An 11,434-nucleotide genomic window follows, 5' to 3' on the forward strand; every position below is an offset into this window, starting at 1 on the left:
GCATCTCCTTTGGAAAGAGCGTGACAGCCACAGCAGTCTGCATGGGCGCGGTTACCGCGGCCGCCTTCTCACCCCAACACGCGGGGATGTCACTCACGACCCCGTGTGCCAAATCCGTGTGTCCCGGTCTGACGTGCGCACGGGCGTTGCTTCCGCTTCCGGATTAGACCGCACTTTCCGCTTCCGGATCAGACCGCGCTCCTTCCTCTACATCTGGAGACAATCACGATGAAATCTATTTCTCTTATTTTCAGGTCAGCAAGTTTGCAGGCCGCAGGGTGAATTATTCTCCGAGCCTTTTCGGTCTAAGCTTTTAACTTTAAAATGTCATTTTTATTTATCAGTATTGTGCCTGACCAGGAAAGCTTCTATCTTCCAGGATTTTTCTTTCATCCTTTTTTCAAACTGTCTGTTATTAGGTACTAAGTATCTCCTTGGAATGAGAAACATTTAATTCAGAATGTGTTACTAGGGCAATGGGGAAGAGAAGTATAAATACTCCAGTCTGGCAGAGCTAGAGAAAGATACACTTTCTAAAAAACGTTGTTTGTCTCTTCAATGCCAGGAAATAAGAAGGGGGTTCTCCAGCTTCAGAGGAAGAGCAGCGTCCTTCTGACTCTCTTTTCCTCATAGCTGTCTGCCACTTCCCTCCCTTTCTTTTTCTGAAATCCGGAGCCATTTTTTTCAAATGCAAAAAGTGTAGATGACCATTTCCTTCTGAAAGTAATCCTGAAATGTTGATGGTCCTTTTGTTTCCCCTTCAAGATAGGTAGAGGCTTTTAAAAATACAATAGCAGTTAGATGTCCTGAACCTCCACTGTCTGCTCACCAACCCAACCATCCCCCCACAAGGAGGACTACCCTTTACTCTTTTTCTTATGTACCAAGGGCCCTTCTTTCATGGTCTGTATGTAGTGAGCCCTCAGTGGGTGTTTGTGATTTGTGTTTGAACCAGCTCTCCAAATCCAGGTTCCAGAAATTGGTGCTCATTCCGCATGAGGGGAGAAACTCAACACCCCCACCACCACCACCAGGGTCTACCGGGGGCTTGGCATGTGGCGGGTAATCTTTTAAATAAAATCTGTGTCATTGTAATTGTCTCAGCTCAAAGTCCCACCTCTGCTTAAGATGTTTGAAGACTAGGGGCGCCTGGGTGGCACAGTGGTTAAGCGTCTGCCTTCGGCTCAGGGCGTGATCCCGGCGTTGTGGGATCGAGCCCCACATCAGGCTCCTCCGCTATGAGCCTGCTTCTTCCTCTCCCTCTCCCCCTGCTTGTGTTCCCTCTCTTGCTGGCTGTCTCTATCTCTGTCGAATAAATAAATAAAATCTTTAAAAAAAAAAAAAAGATGTTTGAAGACTACTCAAGGGTCTGTAATTACCTGGAAGTGCTAACACGGCCAAGAGCTCAATTTTCTTTCTAACCTTCATTTTTAAATTTTGAGAGCCCTTTGAGTCTTGGCATTTTGTAAGTTCTCACTCGGGGGCTTGTCTCGATAACACGATGGGGTGTCCTACAGCTGATCCAGTTGCAGTATTTTCTGAACTACTGATTAAAATCCTTCATTATTAACGAATTTAAAGTTACAACGGTTTGTGTGTCAGCAAAAGATGAATTGTTGAGTGGAATTTGTGGAAAGCATCAAATTGTAGGGATGGATACAATTTAGGAAAAGGAGAGTCAGTGACAAGCGATTCTCTGTTTGCCTGGAAGTTGAAAGGAGGATTTAAAATCATGTAAAGTCCCCAAGGCATCCATTAATAGCCTATTTCATGTCTTTGATTCTTGCAAAGTAAAGATATTATGCTACAGAGTCTTCTAAAATTAAGGAGACATGGGTGAAACGTATCGCATTTGATTTATACATACTTTAGTTTTCCCATGAAGTCTGGTGAAGCTGGGAGCTTTTCTGCTATTTTACTGTTTGCATTGGTGTCTGGAGAGATATTTGCCTACATTTTAACTTGTGAGAATGTTATTTTTTTTCTCCCTAGGCCAGAAAACAAACCAAATGGTCAAATATTCTTGTTTTCCTACCTCAAAAATTCTTGGTTAAGTTCTCTGGCTGTCCGGATACACAATTTATTGTGTCAAAGAAAGATAAACGTGGGGAAAATACTCCTCAGGGGTCTCTCCTCTCCACACCTGCTCCAGCCGCCGGGCTTAGACCTGCAGAGTGGGGCCCTGTGGCGCTCTCTCTTTCCCACTCCATCTCCTGTCTTTCACTTAATTCCTTTTTAAGATTTTATTTATTTATTTATTTATTTATTTATTTATTTATTTATTTATTTAAAAGAGAAAGAAAGACAGAGAGAGAGAGCATTTGGCAGGGAGGAGCAGAGAGAGAGAGACAAACAGGCTGTGCTCTAAGCGGTAAGCCTGATGCAGGGTTCTATCCCATGACCCCAAGATCGTGACCTGAGCTGAAATCAAGTTAGATGCTTAACTGACTGAGCCACCCAAGTGCCCCTCTCCTGTCCCTTAAATCTACTCTTTTCCTCTTGGTTTCCAACTTCTCCGTTGAGAATTAGCCCTCTTTCCCAGTTCTTTCCTACCAATTCTTTCAGCCAATTCTGTCTCCTTTCTCCCGTCATAAGAAAATCTCAAATGTATAAAAATCCCAAGTCCATTTGCCGACATCATTCTTTCATCTATCCCCAAAGAACAATTTTTCTCAGAAATTCCACTTCTTTTCCATCCTGGAAACTACGAGTTGTTCACTGATCACGTATATGTTCGTATTATTGGAGTAGAGGGAGTCATTGTCCTCAAGGCCTCATCCACGTTGAGATCATGCATCTATTATTGATTCTTTGCATTTTTTATCAAATTTGCCTTCTCTGTTCAGAACTGCCCTCCTTCTGTGGCTAATTCAAAAGGCCCGAATAGGTTATAACAGGTTAACATGGTTAATATAACATGGTTAGGATAAGCTGAACCAGTCAGACAAAATCATGGGGCAAACACACCTTTAAAACAAATCTTTTTTTTTTGTTGTTTTTTTAAAGATTTTATTTATTTATTTGACAGAGATAGAGACAGCCAGCGAGAGAGGGGACACAAGCAGGGGGAGTGGGAGAGGAAGAAGCAGGCTCATAGCGGAGGAGCCTGATGTGGGGCTCGATCCCATAACGCCGGGATCACGCCCTGAGCCGAAGGCAGACGCTTAATCGCTGTGCCACCCAGGCGCCCCTAAAACAAATCTTAAGTTACAATGTGAGCAAACTTTAGTACTGACTATGCTATTTTTAAAAATGTTTTTGGTGTCGGAAGATTCTTAGTCCGTTTGGGTTACTGTAACAAAGTACAATAGACTGGGTGGCTTATAAAGAACAGAAATTTATTGTCACAGTTCTGGAACCTGGGAGTCCAGCGTGGCCAGATTCTGGTTGTAACTTTACATGGTGGAGAGCAAGAGGGCTCGCTCCCTCTCATGAGGGTACTCATCCCGTCTTAAGGGTTCTATTCTCCAGACCTATTCACCTCCCAAAGGCCCACTTCTAATACCATCACCTTGGGGATTAGGATTCCAACATATGAATTGCGGGGGGCATAAATATTCGATCTACTGCAGGAGGTGAACTCATGAAACATGTGGGACGATTTAAGATAAGTAGTAGTTCTGGCTCCTAATCCAGACGTGGTACTGGACGGGGGGGATGCCAGACACGCCATGGGTATGACGTGTGTGTAGAGCCAGAGAACCAAAATGTGTGGGTCTTTGGAGCAGGACCGTTCAATATAATGCTGGCGGCTACTACCACGGTCAACCGTTCACGTGTCCTAGCTCTCCGTGCACTCGGCTCTTCCACACATGCTCTCTGACCCCCACGGTGATCCTCCCAGACAAGCACTATAGTCATNGAATTGAGGGGGGCATAAATATTCGATCTACTGCAGGAGGTGAACTCATGAAACATGTGGGACGATTTAAGATAAGTAGTAGTTCTGGCTCCTAATCCAGACGTGGTACTGGACGGGGGGGATGCCAGACACGCCATGGGTATGACGTGTGTGTAGAGCCAGAGAACCAAAATGTGTGGGTCTTTGGAGCAGGACCGTTCAATATAATGCTGGCGGCTACTACCACGGTCAACCGTTCACGTGTCCTAGCTCTCCGTGCACTCGGCTCTTCCACACATGCTCTCTGACCCCCACGGTGATCCTCCCAGACAAGCACTATAGTCATTTCATAGACAAGGAAACAGAATGAGAGAGTCAGATGGCATACCCAGTTAAAGAGTCGCCAAGCTAGAATTTGAGCCGGGATATTTCTAAGTCCAAAGCATCCTTCATGGCATTATACGTTTACGTTGCTGCAACCTGTGTGTCTCACAGAGAGCCGGGGATCCTTTCAGGCATGAGCTGGCTCCTGGGGGATCGGGGTGGGGGGGGGTGCGGTAAGCCACGAAGGGAAAGAAGCACAAGGAGTGAAGGTGAGCATACAGATGGGTCCTGTGGCCCTGCGACGACAGCAGAGGAAGAGCTTCCCCAGGCAGGTCTCTACTCTGGACCCTAGAGCCATTGAGAGGGATTTCTGATATCACTTCATACCTGATTTACAATGTTCAATTACTTAGATAGAGACTTAGAACTCGTTCTTACCAAAAGCATGGATGTTGTGAGTCCAGCACAAATATATTGTCTATCAGAATCAGGATCTCCAAACAGCTAACAAATTTAGAAATTGTACTAAATCTAAAAATATAGATTTAATAGGATACGTGTAAAGTTGTATCTTTATGTTAAAAAAAATCCAGCTGTGGGCATGTGATGGAATGACCATGGCAGGCTGGCTGCACTGGCCCCCTTGCTCTTCCTCGCATTATCCAAGCTTGCTTTGGCCGCAGGGCCTCTCCCTGTGCCTGGAGTGGTCTCCCCAGATGGCACTCTCCTTGTCCTAGAGCTCACGTGTCACCTTCTCGGAGATGCCTTCCTGACCACCCATCTCAGACACAGAGCTTACTCTGCCCCACACATGGCTTCTTGCTCATGGTGACCAAGGGCACTCTCTCCGGTGGAACGGCAGGAGCTGCCAAGGACGGGTGTGCATGTTGCACGCATCACCTCTGCTCACAAGGATGCCCCACCGCCCCTGAGTCTTCACTGACAGATCGGAAGTTCAAAGAAGAAATGATGAAGGATTTCAAGAGGGTGACAGCATGAAATGGAAGTGCGAGGCCCCTCCGAGAGCCTGGTTCTGCACAGACCCCCAGCAGTGGAGGGTGGCAGATGCAGATTGATGGGTGCCTGGCCTCCCTGAGCTGGCCCGCATCGACAGATGCACCAGCCACGCCTTCTCATTTTAGCTTCTTCTCAACACATCGCTCTTCGATCTCTCTTTGTTCAAGACCAATTTCTCAGCCTTGGTTTTAGAGCCAGCTCCCCTCGAGCTCTGCACGGTCTTGCCTGGATTTAATCTGCTTCTCCTAGACTTTCACCCACACCCCCCACACCCTGTGACATCGTTCAAGTCTTCCTCACCCAGCAATGACAGTAGATCCCACGGAAGCAGCCGCCCATGCTCAGGGGTCTCTCCCCCTTCTCCCCTGCATCCAGTCCTGCCCCAAAGCCGAGCCCTTTGATTCTTTCCCCCCCACCTTCTCCTGAAAACAGGTGATGAGACAAGGATCGGGGTCCTTGCTCTGTTGCCATCACCATCCCTTGTCCAGACCTCACCCCACCTGAGTCTGGCTCTCATTCTGCCCGTGACAATGCGCACGAGCAACAGTGAGCCAGGAGGGAATGGTTCCCAACACAGAGTCACGTGTTCTTCTATCCAAAGGGTGTCCCTTGATTTGTCAAACCAAAAGTGTCTGCCGCGCATCCCAGGCACTGGCTGGCTGTATTTACAGAACAAAAGATGCAGGTAAAAAGTGAAACTGACCGAACAGTTGGGTATTTGGGTTTTAGAATATAAATAATTGAAATTATGAGGGCACTGGGTATCTGAAGTGGGATAATGAACCTGATTTCCAACCCCTGCCTTGCATGGGAGCCCGCTGCAGCCGTCCACCTCTGAACTCAGACCTCGGACCCCAGGGAAGGGGTGGTCCTTTGCCTCAAGGATCCAGGCTTGCTGGGAGTCTCTGGAGACCCCCAGGGAAACTGGAAGCTGACTCAGGTAAGAGGGAAGTGACCTGAGGATCAGGGGGAGCCTGCTGGTGCGGTTTCCTGACGAGGAGCTCTGTTGTGCTCCAAGTGAGGGCGGCCACCGTCACTGCCCGGCCAAGCTGAAAGGGAATCGGGACCCCACCTCAGGGTGTCGCAGCTACCAGTCAGAGCCTCTGCAGGGTCGCTGGGTCTGGATTGAGGCTCCTTGCAAGCAGTGTTGGAGTTCACGAGACACTGACGTCCCTGCCGAGGCCCTCAGCCATCAGCCACACGCAGGTAAGGAGGATCCTTGGGAAGGCCAGTGGGACAGAAGTGGCTTCTGGCTTCCTGGGGACCGGAGGGCAGTCCACCTTCGTCTTCTCTCTTAGGTCGTGCAGCCCCTTCTCCCCCAGACATCGTCTCGGGAAGAAGATAGAGGTAGGGTGCGACCTTGAAGGAGATGGCGTGGAACCGTAACTGGGCACAGCTGGCTGTGGAGGGAGGCTGACAACTGTGACAACACCAGTGGAACCAAGCAACACCTGGAGGTTCTGACTTACATTCACATACGCACACGGCGTCCCCCATGTGGAAGAGCTGTATCGGCTTGTGTCCTGCTTGCTATAAGCGTGAGCTCTCCATCGCCACTGCTCACACGCTCCCCACACTTCATCCAGAAAATCGATTTCTCTCCACAGTCGAAGCGTGTGCTGAGACCCATCTCTCTTCACTGCGTGGACACGGCACCGAGAGCTCAGGAAACACGTGTGCCCTTGACAAGAAGGTCTCTTGGCAACCGAGAAGGTGCCAGGGGATTCCTTTGCACTCGCACTGGGTGCGACTAGACAGTTGGAAAATCCGCATTTCTATCTGGAAAAAAAAAATTGAAATCATGCAAATTTTCAAGTTCAAAAATTCCAAGTGTCCTGACAATATGCTGTAGGATCGGCTTTCTGCCTCAGTCTTAAGTCTGACCAGTACTGCATTCTGGACTCCCCTGGGCTACTCCCCACAGCCCAAGGTCTCCGTTCACAGTTGCTTTGTTTTAGAATACTTGATCAATTGCACTGTACAACAAGAATAAAAGGAGATACAGGTTTTTGTTTGTTTGTTTGTTTTTCTTAACATTCTTTCCCTAAGCTTATTATTTTTTTTTGCTAAAGGTCGAGATTCTGAACTTTCTTCTGGCTCATGTTTAGATTTTAATCAGTATCCTGTGGATTTCAAACTATCAGTACATACTAGATACACATGGGCTGGTTAGATGGATGTTTGTTTAGTTCTTCCAGCCTATGATTCTTATTTATTTGGACTCTCCCCCGTACCCACACAAAGAATTATATTAGCAAAAAACTAGAAACTTCTTCCTTTCAGTATCCATTGCCAAATTATTTTCTATAAAAATATTTTAATATGTCAGCCCTCTGTACTTCCTTTTAAGTTTTAAAATAATGCAAATACCAAACCCAATCATGGGAGGATAGGATGTTAAAAGAATATAATAACAAGAAAATCCTAAAGCAAGGGAGTTCACGTATTTTTGTTTAAGATAGCTACACTGGGGGCCCCTGGGTGGCTCAGTCATTAAGCGCCCGTCTTCAGCTCAGGGCATGATCCCAGGGTTCTGGGATCGAGCCCCACATCAGGCTCCCTGCTCTGCTGGGTACCTGCTTCTTCCTCTCCCACTCCCCCAGCTGTGTTCCCTTTCTCACTGGCTGTCTCTCTCTCTGTCAAATAAATAAATAAAATCTTTAAAAAGTAAAAAAAAAAAAAATTACCTCCCAAGTATCTGCAACCCTTCAGTAAATGAATAAAGGAATTCCCTAAAATAGGAAAGAGGTATGGAGGAGTCCATGGAANATTTTTTTTTGCTAAAGGTCGAGATTCTGAACTTTCTTCTGGCTCATGTTTAGATTTTAATCAGTATCCTGTGGATTTCAAACTATCAGTACATACTAGATACACATGGGCTGGTTAGATGGATGTTTGTTTAGTTCTTCCAGCCTATGATTCTTATTTATTTGGACTCTCCCCCGTACCCACACAAAGAATTATATTAGCAAAAAACTAGAAACTTCTTCCTTTCAGTATCCATTGCCAAATTATTTTCTATAAAAATATTTTAATATGTCAGCCCTCTGTACTTCCTTTTAAGTTTTAAAATAATGCAAATACCAAACCCAATCATGGGAGGATAGGATGTTAAAAGAATATAATAACAAGAAAATACTAAAGCAAGGGAGTTCACGTATTTTTGTTTAAGATAGCTACACTGGGGGCCCCTGGGTGGCTCAGTCATTAAGCGCCCGTCTTCAGCTCAGGGCATGATCCCAGGGTTCTGGGATCGAGCCCCACATCAGGCTCCCTGCTCTGCTGGGTACCTGCTTCTTCCTCTCCCACTCCCCCAGCTGTGTTCCCTTTCTCACTGGCTGTCTCTCTCTCTGTCAAATAAATAAATAAAATCTTAAAAAAAGAAAGAAAGAAAGGAAGAAAGAAAGAAAGAAAGCTACATTGGTTTATGCTCCTCCCCACGAATTCTAAGAAAGTTGCTTTGTTTCTAAACTGGATGGTTTACATAGTTTCCTGTTAAACTTTAATTTTCACAGAACTAAAGGCCAAAGATCATCTCTTAGTCACCCTTTAAATTGCCTCCCAAGGGGGTGCCTGGGTAGTGCAGTGGTTAAGCATCTGCCTTGGGCTCAGGGCGTGATCCCAGGGTTCTGGGTTCGAGCCCCACATCAGGCTCCTCCACTAAGAGCCTGCTTCTTCCTCTCCCACTCCCCCTGCTTGTGTTCCCTCTCTCACTGTCTGTCAAATAAATAAATAAAATCTTTAAAAAGTAAAAAAAAAAAAAATTACCTCCCAAGTATCTGCAACCCTTCAGTAAATGAATAAAGGAATTCCCTAAAATAGGAAAGAGGTATGGAGGAGTCCATGGAAAGAGTCTTCCTTTATTTATCACTACCAGATCCAGGGCCTTGGACAAGGTTTTCGATCCCCTCAGTTTCCCTAATCTGCCAAAGCAATAGGGTTTCATCTGTAGGATTTCTTTGCCCAAGGTGACTCTGTGGCTCTCAGTTCAGGAGCACAGATCATTATACTTTCACATTTTGATGTGGTAGGAAATTCTAGCATGTATGGCTGACTAGGTAGAATGTTCTAATAGCTTCATTTCTACATATTGATTCCACAGCATAGAGACATTTTTTGGTTTGTATATATTGGGTTTAACTTACCATTGAAGACACAGGGATTTCTAAACTGTGCTTCGAACTTTCGACACAGCCTAGGCAAGCCTTCTTTAGGGGGACTGGGGCTTCAGGGATGTGGGACATGTGCAGTGGGACATGTGCAGCAGGACCCACTCCTCCCTCCACCCACCGCGCCGAAGGCTCCACATTGCTTTAACGCTGTGCTGTTGCAGCCCACAATTCTGAACAATTTGATGTCCGAGCTTGCTTCTTGTACATGAGCAGAGGAAGCACAAGCAATGTGTGTGTGTGCTGTGCCTACCGCCACATTTGCATGTAGCATTTGTAACGTGCCATTGGAATTCCTGCGGCCCCACAATGGGTAGGAGTACAAGAGCCCCAAAGCAGGGACAAGGTACGTCTGTGATGTCTGTGTGTCAAGGGGCACTGACAGCCCCCCGAGACCATGCTTCCTTCCCTTTTGAACAAGTATTTACTCCAAATGCAGAAAGAAGGCAATGCTGTGTTTAAAAACAGAGCAATCAAGAACCCTATGACATCCCTTCTAACTAGTACTCATTTCCTGTATGAATCAACCAGTTAAGCTGCAAATAATAACATGAAAGGAAAAAGATCGGGTCATCTATAGTTCCTGGCCCTTTCTGTCCTTCCTTACTCACCATGAAGCAGAGAGTGTTGGTGGAATGTGCACAGAGCAAGAAGTGACATAAATACAGCTGGGTCGGTCTGTGCAGTGTTTCTGGGTTTGAGCAAGGGTTCTAAGTTCTGGTAAGAACAAAGTACACAAGCACGTATGTGCTGGGAGATATGAATGTGCATGTCACTGATTCCACATACAAGTTAAAGGAGCTCAGACTTTCATTCAAACCTGGCACTGACTGATATAAAGCTGAATGGTGAACTTTGTGTTCATAATTAAAACATAAGTTTACTTATCACGTCATTAAAAATAAGTCACATAGGTGTCCCAGCTATTGCAGAGAGTGACCACTGAGGAAAGGACGAGTGTTCATATTTAGCACTGTTCCCAGCAATTTTGAACCAGGCTTTCCCATTCCACTTTGCGTAGCCACTCCTGGGGGGACACTGGCTGCTCCCCGGGGATGGCAAGTTACGAGCCACACAAAGTTGGCCACGTCTTCCGTCCACATGGCTCCATGGGTAACTTGGCTGTGATACACCTTCAGAGGAGTGGGTGCAGGATAGCGAGGGGGAAGCAAAGAGCCAGCGGCACCGTGGGAAGAGGACTGCAGGATAGGACAGGACACCTGAGTCAGGACCCGGCTGCTTCTAGCGGACTCGATTCTTGGGACCTTGGCCATACCTATGGGGGACTCTCCCATCTGTAAGTTGAGGTGAGGTTATGAAGGTTACTATTGTAAGAGAGCCGGTTTTAGCATTCTAAAGGTGGCTGACTCATGAAACCCTGGCCAAGTAGCTCCCCACTCCCCAGCCACCGTCCACAGACGGATAATGTGCGCGCACGCAGAATACTCACCGCGCAAATGTGCTGTCAAGAAAAGTTCTGTTCGGGACCCGTAGGACCAGGTCGGTACTCCCAAGCTCCTCCTACCTAGAATTTCTCAAGTTTCCATTGTCCAACCCTACCTTTCCAAAATTTTGGAGGGGGTGTGGAGATTACACTTAGTTATTTTGTTCTACTCACTGGTATAATCATCATGTTCAGAAGTCCTTAACTCAGCGCACACCCTCACGCACACACGTCATTCCTCAGACTTGACCAAGACTTCAATCAGCGTGTCTCACAACAGATGCATCCAAACAGAACTCTTCTGTCTTCTTTTTTTTTTTTTTCCTTTCAAGAAACTAATCTTGGGAGAGGGAGTTGGGCTTCTTTAAACCCTACAGTTTTGAAAGAGGACGAGTATCTTAGCAGCACCTACGTGGTGGCCAAGCTGCGATCGTAACCAAGATGGCCCTGAGCGGGGATCTTCATCGTGACCCCAGGAAGGTCCTGCCCAGGAACCGTTTTCATCCTCAGCCCCCAGAGCATACTTGCTGCCTTTGAAACAGAGATCAATATTTACACTTTACACAGGTTTCCATTTAGTGGTTTTTCGCACACCCATAAATGATAGATAAACTTGTTAGGAACTCAAGAAAAAAAAAA

Source organism: Ailuropoda melanoleuca, chromosome 10 (assembly GCF_002007445.2).
Source record: "Ailuropoda melanoleuca isolate Jingjing chromosome 10, ASM200744v2, whole genome shotgun sequence".
NCBI lineage: Eukaryota > Metazoa > Chordata > Mammalia > Carnivora > Ursidae > Ailuropoda > Ailuropoda melanoleuca.